At 39.5% G+C, this 11,201-nt stretch overlaps 1 long non-coding RNA gene across 1 annotated transcript in view; it reads right to left on the bottom strand.

The window, feature by feature from the left end:
• Positions 1-10,647, bottom strand: part of LOC115423454 (uncharacterized) — a 17,650-nt gene extending 7,003 nt beyond the window's left edge. Inside the window, exons 1-3 of the long non-coding RNA XR_003935968.1 lie at positions 10,636-10,647; positions 8,165-8,168; positions 3,594-3,600 (exon numbers count right to left, since the gene is read on the bottom strand). This is a non-coding gene — a long non-coding RNA (uncharacterized LOC115423454). The remainder of the gene's footprint in view (positions 1-3,593; positions 3,601-8,164; positions 8,169-10,635) is intronic.
• Between the last annotated feature and the right edge of the window lie 554 nt (positions 10,648-11,201).

The following is an 11,201-nucleotide window of genomic DNA, read 5'->3' as shown; positions in this document are numbered from 1 at the left end:
TGATCCTTAACAGAAACTTGTGAATGAGGGAAAATGTCAGTGTTGGATGCTTTTGTTGAAGTGTTACATGTTCAGTATTTTCCTGTTTCATGTTAACACGTTCATGTAATGTGAATTGACCGATCAGCAGACTCTGCCTTAAAACGGCCCTCGTCCAATCCTACATTAGCAACTGTTACTAGGGAGCAGAAATTAGCATTGAGCAAGATGTTGAAGCGGTGTGCCTTTGGAACCTGTAATTCCAACAGCAGATATCCTGAATGTTTGGAAGGAGGTGTTCTCTTCCACCCATTCCTAAAGCCTAAAACTCAACTACAGAGATGTCTTCTGTGGATTAAACATTGTGGCAGACCCTGAGGCTCCGAAAGCTTGTCAGATGTAGCAAGAGTAACTAAGGGGACGAGGCCCCACCAATCGGTCAAATAATATGCAAGTTTATATTTTTAGAATAAATCTTAATAATTAAACAATAATTACTCTCATGTCTTGTATTTTTTATCAATACCTGTCAATAATTGGTGTAAAATGCAGTTTGTCGTGTTTTCATCGTCATCACATTTGACCCATTTGGACGTTCAGAGGCTCCGTAGTGATCGTGGAAACACCATCATCTTCTACAATATTCATTCACCAGTAAAACCCATAGAGTTGGGTCAGTGACAGTGGATGGAGACACAGTTTTATGTTTAGTTAACGATAGATTTCACAATTTTCTCTGTTTTGATAAAATAACTTTTGATTTAACTTTTTTTCACTTATGACAGTAGGAGATACAAAGTTATGATTTGAAATAAACTATTTTTTTCCAGACATTAAGGGCCGGATCTAGCAAAGGTTTGCGTGTATTAAAGCGTGTACAAACTCATTGCACACGCAAAAACATGTACAAACTGATTTACTAACAGTGCACAATAAGTGTTGCGTCTTTCAAAGGTGTAAATAGCGCGTCTGCATCCAATTAGTACATTTGCCACAATGAATATGCAGTTTGGGGTGTTTACACAGAATTGTGCATGTGGTGGGAGGAGAAAATGTAAATCTATTAATTTAGCACACGCAAAGTCATTTATCAAACCCGAAACCAATTTTACTCATAGAAACTGCGTCTATATTTAACACGTCTCAAAAGGAGGAGCAAACGGTTTGGATGCGTAATTGCACACACATGGAAGTGGTTAGGAGACATCGAAATGATGAAACAAGATGCAGAGAATGCATTTTCACCCTTGTGTGAATATTTTTGGAGTGATGGAAGAAAAAGTAATTGAGACATATGCCCCCCCCCCCCCCCCCCCACACACACACACACACACACACTTAACAGCTCCTGATGATTGTGATTAAAAATATGCGCTGACATTAGGCTACAGTGTGACAAAATTATGTGTATGTGCCAGTCATTCATTCCAACTCCCCCCCGTGCGCGCGCACAAACACACGCACGCACACACACACAACTTTAACATGAAAAATAAATGAATGAATGAGTTGAACGTTCTATTTCCTTGTGTCTGGATCATTCACCGCACTGTTCCCATTAGTGCTGGTGTATCCCAGGACAGTTTTTACAGCGCATTGTCTCCAGCAGCGCACACAAAACCCTCATTTAAATAGGGCGGTCTCCAAGACTGTTGTAATTTGCACAAACAATCTTTGCAAATCACCCGCAAACCGTGGTCACACCCCACACGCAAAATTCTAGACTGCGCAAGCAAATTACTGCACGCAAATTGGGATCTTAGTAGATCCGGCCCTAAGTGTATTTATACAAAGTATCGGTATTGGATTGGTATCGCCGATGCCAGCCTGAATTTTACTTGGTATCAGATCAGAAAGGAAATCCGTTGTATCGAACATCACGAATTGCCATATGTTCTTGATTTAACCAGAGTTTTTACATTTTTGCCATCCTGAACATAGCAAATCAAGACTCAAAGAATATAATTCCTTTAATTATATTTTTTGAGTCCATACATTAATCTATTTGTTTTGTTCAGGGAATTCATCACACCAGCCATTAAAGAGTGGGTCCCCAGAAACAAAGCAGCTTGGAAACAGTGAGCTCAATTGCTTGTCAAGAGAAATATATATGTCTTTCTTGGATTTGGATCAGCAGTATTTTAGAGTACGCTATAATTTACCTAAAATCCATTTAGTACCAACCTGGAACGCAAATCTACCCTTGGAAATTAAGGTCAAACTTTTTGGGTAAAGTTTTAAATACTGAGACGTCGTGCTTGGCTGCTGCATATATCAGATTTTGTGGACATGTGGAGGATGGAGAGATGATGCAATGTGTGTAATGTTTAGAGCAAGAGTTCACTAAGCCAAACTCTAAAACTGCATTGTAAAAACGGTCCAGTTTGTATCCCAGACCCTTGTGTCTGCAAATCTAAAGAAAAAGGAACAATGTCAACCCATAAAGACTCGGTGCTACTTTTGTAGCAGTTCCCAAACAATTTTTTCTGTAGATTTAAACTTAAGTGATTTATCTGTGTTTTAAGTGAAAAGAAGGGTTTTCCCTATATTTAATTCACTGATCATGTAAATGTTAATAAAAACTCAGATTAAAGTTGAGGCTTATTATATCAGAAACAGAGAAAACTGAAGAAAAAGTGACTTTCAGTTAAACGTATCATTAACTGAACATAAACCAGTCGTGTCCATCCACTGACATTGATCCAACTCCATGGGTTTTACTGGTGAATCAATGTTGTAGAAGATGATGGTTATTCCGCGGTAACTACAGAGCCTCTGAACATCCAAATGGGTCATATCTGATGACCATGAAAAAAATGATAAGCTGTATTTTACACCAATTATTTACAACATATTGATAGGATTAGTGGATCAACAGTTATGAAACATTTTGGAAAAGTAAATGCTTTTGGTCACCAGTGGCTGTTTGGGTCTTTGTGGTTGGATAGATCTTTTTACACATAGGCTGAAACATTGGTATTCTTTTATTTATAAATGTATCCTAGGTCTACTTCCATCATATTTGGTGGTCTACATTTGTTGGAATGACTTGAATAATACAGTCTCCGGTCCCAGGATCTGTTATCTTTACGGGTTCAAAAAGTCAGAACAGAACTGGGAATGAAAGCTTTCAAATATTCTGCTTCCACTGCCTAGAACAACCTACAGAAGGACAATAAACTGAAGGAGCTGGTCTCTTTTAATACATTCAAAGTCATTTTAAATCAATGGGAAAAGGACAAATGTGGATGTAGATGTTTTCTAATTGATTTAATTGGGTTCCGCTTTGAGATGCTTTAAAGGAACATTGTTGTTATATTTTTAGTACCTTTTAAAATAATGGTGATGATTTATATGTATGTTCTTATCAGTTTTTAGTTTGTTTTTAGTACTGACTTTCATTGTGTTTATATATATTAGTGTGGATGTATGGCTGTGATTTCTATTTTGTGTAACTTCTGCTGCTGTCTTGGCCAGGACACTCTTGAAAAAAGAAATTTTTAATCTCAGTGAGCTTTTTTCCTGTTTAAATAAAGGTTATATAAATAGTTAATATCGTAATGAAGCTCGGGTTTGTGTAATATTAGACAAACTATACTAGCCTAGATGTGTACAATGTTACTAATCCTCCAGACTGTTCAAACAGCTCTGGGTTTACACTTCTTATTTTGGTGAAGGTTTGTATGCTACAGAGGCTCTGCATTCTAGTAGTTTTGTTGAAAACAAAATATCATTCTTACCTCTGCCAGGGACGATGTGCTTTTTTTTTTTTTTTTTTTTTTTTTTCCCTGTTTGTCTCTTCGTGTTGGCTTGAGATTTCAAAAACTTGTCAACAGATTCCAATTAAATTTAGTGGAAAGCTGGGCCCATGGGCCAATGAGCATGTGATTCATTTTGGAATTCTTAAAAGATTTTCATCCTCAACACTGCAACATTTATGAGTTCTTTTTTTTTTTTTTCTCACAAAATCACACACACATCTTGTGCTGATTAGGAATTTTGATATATGCATTTTTTAAAGGAATAATTAAATGAATGATGAATTAAAGACATAGATTATTTTTACTGCCTCCCTTACTTATGCTTCCATCACCTCTGTAAAGAGACAGTGGGATGTTTGTTAGTACCTGTGAACCTAATTCTACAGTGATGACAAGAGTCTCCTTGTGTCTAATGGTTTTTATTTGAATTATTATTGCTTCAACTGCGATCCATCAGAGAATCTGAATGTGTCTCACAGAGTTCCCCTGCGGTTCAGCTGTCTGGTTCTCTGTGTTGCTAATGCCATATACCCTGACTGCAGGCTTTGACTTACCAGTTCCTGCTGTGCAGTCACATCTGTCTTTATTACTCCATTTTCTGTCAAACCGTGCAGCAGCTGGTATGAAATGCTAATACAATAACAGAAAGAGCTAAAACTAAGTGATAACCCAACAGAAAAATACACCAAAGCAAAAAAAAAAAAAAAAGTGCATGAAATCTGTCGTACTGTAAAAGCCTCTGTTAAGTCATGCAGAGTGCAGGGCCAGCGTCCTTGATCATTTTCACTTGAGTCTCACGGTATGTGAGCTGTAACCCCTCAGGCTCAAAGCTGTGCATTTGTAACTGTTGTGCTAAGTAATTGCTACAAGCTAAGTGGCAGTCCTGTCTTTGCCTATAGACATTAATAGGATTAGAGCATAAACAAGATAGTAAGCGTTTGTCTGAGATCGCTTTTCTCACTGTATGTGCTATGCATTCGCAGCTGTCCATGTTCCTTAACTCTGAGCTTGTGTTTCATAAGCTACATACTGCATTATGCGCCATATCGATATTGTTTCAAAGCGGATTAATTTCCTCTGAATGTGCATCATTGCATGTACCGTTCCTGACGTGCCCAAACTGTTGGATTCTGCAGATCTGCACTTTTCCCTTATCAACTCCGCAGGGTGAAGTTAGCTATGCAGTCAATAAAAGCAGACGGATCAAGTCAGAGGGCATGAGGGAGAAAAGAACAAAGAGGCAAAGATATATTCATCATTATATATTTAAAAGGCAGCAGAAAAGGCCAACAGAGCAGATGCAAATTATTACTCACACTTAGACATTATGGAACCTGCCAGGTTGACATCTACAGCTGCAAAGCTTCGGGTTTTATCACTGCAATTTACAGTAAAGCTTTTTTATGATCTCATGCTGAAGGAAATAATTTATCAAATGCGCTGACCTCTTTTTCACCGGGCCAAATTCACCTTTGAACCATTCCTCCGAAAAAAGAAAAAAAAAATCCATAGGTTTTGAACAGTCAGGAACAGGTAGACACACTGGAACACTCTTAATAAGGATCTCACATGCTTCCTCTGCCAAATCCACATCAATATTTGATATTACCACAGTATTTATCCACTTGGTGTATCATTTACGAATGCTGTTTAGTGTGTCACAGTGTACAAATGCAGACTTTGTGTGTATGTCTTTTGTAAGTGTGCCATTTAGATAATGTCACGGTGGGTCATGATTTCCTCTGGCATCTCTGCATCACTGGTATACACCCATCGACAAGGCTATTCTGTGTGAATAAACAAGTACCCCCTCTTTTCAACACTCGACCCTTAATTATTCATATGGAGCTGAATGGGACATTGTTTATCAAGGCTATAGCACCAGGGGACCTTGTGCCCTAAGCTACACACCTACGTTTGTGTATGTAGTCCATGAGAACAAGAAGGAGAACGAAAAACATATTGAAGTAGTTAATGCTCTGGCAGCCAACTTTCTAATTGGTAATTAAAATACCTTTGACAAACTAGCTTCAGCTGTCTACTCACTATTGGTATGGTAATGAGGGTTGAAGAGGTAAACTGCGTTCCCACCAGAGGGGAAAGAGACTGAACAGTAAGTGTGTGTGAATGTGTGTTTTGATGAGCTCCTCTTATTATCTCCACTTTCAAGGGGCAAGAACTGTAGGAGGATGCTATCGTGTAGTACCGCTGACAGCCACTAGATGAGGGCTCCCATAGACTTAAATTGTCTCTCTCTTTAACTGTTTTTTTTTCTCTTATTCTGCTTTTCTGCTTCTGCATGTGGACCCTCTAATAAGTGTTCTAGTGGTTCCTTTTGTAATTAAGGCTCCATTAACCCTTAGGGGTCTGAGCTTTTTTTTTTTTTGCCATTTTTGAATGCTTTTGATTTTGCCTTTCTATACTATATAAATAAATGTTTACTTTACCCGTTTGTTATCTTTTTTTCAACACAAGTTCATCTATCTCATTTGCCTATTATTTTTCTCACTTTAACCTACTATATCAACACAAAAGGCCAAAAAACACACAACAAATATAAAATCCGATTTGAAAAATTTATAAAATTTATTGCATAAATAACACAAAGATGCTTAATGAACCTTTTCAAAGACTTTAAAAGTGAACATTGGTTCCAGATCTTAGATATATAGAATTAAAATTGTAATGAATAACGGCTCTGTTGTCTGTGACAGAGGCCTTGAAAGAGGCTAGAGCAGCAGCCAAGTCCTCAGTACTCATTCTACTCAACTTATCAGCAGCATTTGACACTGTCAATCCTATTATCCATACTCTTGAACATGGGTATTACAGGCCATACACACTCCTGGTTTCAATCTTACTTCACTGGTTGGTTGTTCACAGTGTCCTGGTTAGAGCACACATCTGCAGTACACCGCCTCACCACGTGGGTCCCCCAAGGCTCTGCGCTGGGCCCCCTCCTTTTTGCCATATATACCACCTCACTGGGTCGACATCATCCACTCACACGGCTTCTCATATCACTGCTATGCTGATGATACCCAGCTCTATCTGTCATTCCCACCTGATGACTCCACAGTCTCAGCGCGAATCTCAGATTGTCTCTCTGACATATCTGCATGGATGAAAGCCCATCACCTTCAGCTGAACCTGTCCAAAACTGAACTGCTGGTCTTCCCAGCTAAGCCAACCACACAGCATGACATCTCCATCAAAATTGGCTCCTTGTCTCTGGCTCCTACCAATGTAGCACAAAACTTGGGAGTCATGATTGATAATCAGTTGACCTTTACAGATCACGTTGCCTCTGTCACCTGATCATGTCGTTTTACTCTGTTCAACTTAAGAAAGATCAGGCCATACCTAACCTAACAGGCCACCCAGCTCCTGGTGCAGACTATGGTTATCTCCCGCCTTGACTACTGCAATGCTCTTCTAACAGGCCTCCCAGCTAGTGTTCTCAAACCACTAGAGATGGTCCAGACTGCAGCAGTGCGTCTGGTCTTCAATCAGCCTAAAAGGGCACATGTCACACACTTACTCACTGAGTTACACTGGCTACCCATAGCTGCCTGCATCAAATTCAAATCTTTAATCCTAGCCCACAAAATTCTCAATGGGTCTGCTCCTACCTACTTAGGTGCACTGATAAAAGCTTATGTTGCCCCACGACCACTCTGCTCATCTGGGGAACATTGTCAGGTGGCCCCGAAACCTTGTACAAGACAATCCAGGCTCTTTCCATGGGTTGTTCCACATTGGTGGAACAATCTACCAAGCACTACCAGAACAGAGGCCTCCCTGCCTATCTTCAAGAAGCTCCTGAAGACCCAGCTCTTCCAAGAGCACCTCCTGTCCTAGCACTTTCAAACATTCCATTTTAAATATATTAATAAGGTTTTCCCAGGATCATCACAGGTTTTCCCAGGATCATCTCTGGACCTGCTGCGGTGGTCCTGCCTCTCTCCTGCCTTCATCGTCATCACTCACTTATTCTCAACTGCATCCATGTGTCTCCCCCTACTTCCCCCCTTCTCCCCCTGTCTCTATCTCTATCGCTCTCTCTTTTTCTCTTTCTTTACCCTCTCTCTTTAACCCCAACTGGTCAAGGCAGACGGCCATCTTCCAGGAGTCTGGGTCTGCTCCAGGTTTCTGCTGTTAAAGGGAAGTTTTTCCTCGCCAGTGTCACCAGTCACAAGTGTTTGCTCCTGGAGGATTCTGTTGGGTTTCTGTAGGTTGGCTTAGAGTCTGGTTTTGACCAACTCTATATGTAAAGTGTCATGAGAAAACTTTTGTTGTGATTTGGCGCTATATAAATAAAATTTGGTTGATTGATTGATTGATTTGATTGGTTTTCCCCTGTAAATTGCTTTGGAAAAAAGCATCTGCCAAATGCATAAATGTAAATATAAATAAATTAAAACTATACTCAAATATCTGACATAAAAGCATATCTTTACATAGGCGTTTTCTCACCTCTCCACATCCGGTTCAGGTGGGGGTCAACCTCACCCTTACCTGTATTGCTAATGTGGATTGGAATCCGCAGATTCGGCCAGTTTTTTCTGTTTTGAAAAAGGACAAAAATGACGAAGACATAATGCCCACCTCACCTCATTTTCATACTTTTCCTCACGTTTGTTTGCTCTGGGTTCAAACCACCATTTCTCCAGTTGTATTTGCTCTATCAACATCAAATAAAATGTGGAAGAGTGTTTCAAGTTCGCACTTTCGAATGCTGTTGCCCCCAGTGGTCTACGTGACCGACTTATGACATGTTGAAAATGTCATGTGATTCAGCCATGGGGCTGTGACTGTGGACCCCTAAGGGTTAATAAGATGTTTGGAAATAGAAGTGGAGGAAGTGGAAATGAACCTTACCATACTACGCCAGTGTTTGAAGAGTACTGTTGAACCATGTCACTGAGCTAGCATTTAACAGTAGCTCACCTATGACCTTTCATCCAAATGTGGTCACCTTTGGCCCCAAAGAGCCAATATGGTGACAGCCAAAAGACAAAGACAAATGGAAACCAATAAAAACCAGTCAATTTGTTTCTTGATATGCAAACAATGACTAAGCTTGTATCTGTGTCTGTTTGTCTGCCAGCAGGATGACACAAAACTACTCCAATTTTCTATCAAACACATTAGAGGGATAAGGGCCAATTTTGTGACAGATCAAAAAATGGGTTCTGTTTTTAATTTTTTTCTAACATTTTGAGAAAAAATAAAAAGTCTGAGTGAGTGCATGCATTCCATCAAGAGACTTTGTACTTTTAGAAGTATCAGACGCTAACTTGATTTGCTCTACAGATTTACACACAAGTGCTTCTATGAAAACAGGACATGAGAGCTAAAAATTCAAACCAGATGTAGACTAATGTTATGAAGCAAGTTTGGAAGCCCTTTGGGTCTATTTTAAAAATAAATACTTACTGAGATAAAAGAAAAACTATTTTTCAGATAAAACACATTTTTATATTATTTTTACATTATATCTAATACGAAAATCTGCATGTAACACGTCAGAAGGACAAAAATTATGTGCTTTTTTTTTTTTTTAAATATCTCTTTATTCTCTCACAGGTACATTTTGGGAATTGAACTAATTTTGCAAGGCAGAGTATTTCACTAAAATGGCTGCTGTTGCAAAATCATTCACGATTTATATGCGTTTAACTGGGCAGGTTCTGCATGTAATGCTAGTGGACACAATGGGTTACATACAAAACCTGGAATGAGACTGAGATTCATGAAAAACCCACATGTCTGGATTAGAAAAACCACTAGGATCATCAAATTTAACACAGTGTATTTATTTATAGCAGTATATAAGACCATTTGAAGCCATGTGGTCCAGATCAAATGCACTGACACCTAGGTAGTTTTTCATGTCCCAATTTTGGTCCTATTTTTGACCCCAATATTATATTCAAAATTCATTAATTTTGAGATGGCTCAGAGCAAGAAAATAATTTTGTTGCATTTATCTGAGGTCATCATTTGGTACATCCTGGGGGGAAATATGGGGGAAATTTCTTTTTTATTATTGGGTCTAAAAAGCTGGAAAAGTGCCAGATACCAAAATGTACCATTTCATACAAGCATCCACATACATTCATACTAATAGAAACACAATCACTCTGAGTTTAAGGTGGAGTAAACAATTCCTGAGAAAAGGAGTTGATATTTGAACTCGTCAGCCCAACTAACCCCTCCCTCCCCTTCAGTCAGTGGCCTCACCTCTCGTCCTTCATTTCACTGACCTGTGCTCATCCATGGACACTCTGTGTTGCTGATTGTCTGGAATAGTGCACCGTCAGGGCTCAAAATTAACTTTTTGACCTAGGAGCACTGTGCTCCTAACCCTAAAAAGTTAGGAGCACAGGCTAAAATCTAGGCGCACCACTATTATATAAAAAATTTGGAGAACAAGCAAAACTCTTGGCCATACCAAGTAATATTCCTATATGTATTTAAGCAATGTTAACAACCTAGAATAAAGTATTTGAATAGAGTATGAAAGAAAAAACTTACATTGACACAGGTGCAAAACAATTGTCAATGTGTGGTATATACTTTAGTTGGTTCTTGGAGAAGAAAGACGAATCACACCATTATTTGCGACAACCAACTTTTTTATTTCATGGCCTAAAGGCCCTTAGACACTGTGGTCTACACCACGCCTGAAGTCAAGTCTCCTTGACCTGGTGCCAGAGTGTAGGTACTTCCTGACCGCTGGCAGTGCATCGAAGTCATGCAGTGTTGGACCATCCGCAGAGATGCGCACGCGAGGGGGCGGGGACTAGATTTTCCGCTTCAGTCAGCGGGGCGTGGAGCTTGTTTATTTTCAGCTGACGAGTTACTTCTGCAGCCATTATTCTAGGCGCACGTATTAATTTTCGCTCATTTTTTTATTGGCGCACCGTGCGATCGTAATCTCAAAAACAGTCGCACTACCGAAATTCTCAGGCGCATGCGACCGTAATTCAGTCGCAGTCACGAGCCCTGACCGTGTGGGCTATTATGCCACAGCCCTCTGTCTGTGTGTTGCATAAACCTCCAGGCAATTTAACAAGTGATTGTTGTTTGTGAGGCCTCTGAGTAACTCAGTACAGAATAATGAAATCGGATGACATGTTAATGCACTGCAGTAAGTACAGTTGTCTGTCTTTCACCGTCATGTTGCTTTGAAACACCACACTTAAAATGTATGAGTGATACAAGATATTGCCGTCTGATATGTGTGTGTGTGTGTGTGTGTGTGTGTGTGTGGTGACTAAAAGCTCTACAAATTCTAGGAACTGCATCATATTTATACACAAGCAGAGAGTACAATGCTGTGGCAGAATAGAAACTTGTATAAATTACTGGTGACAGAAAGTTGGCAAGACTGTGACTGACTTCCTGTCAGGTGAATACTGCGAAATGGAAACTGTGTGAGTCAACTGTGGGGAC

Source organism: Sphaeramia orbicularis, chromosome 1 (genome assembly GCF_902148855.1).
Source record: "Sphaeramia orbicularis chromosome 1, fSphaOr1.1, whole genome shotgun sequence".
In the NCBI taxonomy this organism is placed as follows: domain Eukaryota; kingdom Metazoa; phylum Chordata; class Actinopteri; order Kurtiformes; family Apogonidae; genus Sphaeramia; species Sphaeramia orbicularis.
This window is presented reverse-complemented; position numbering and strand designations above follow the sequence as displayed.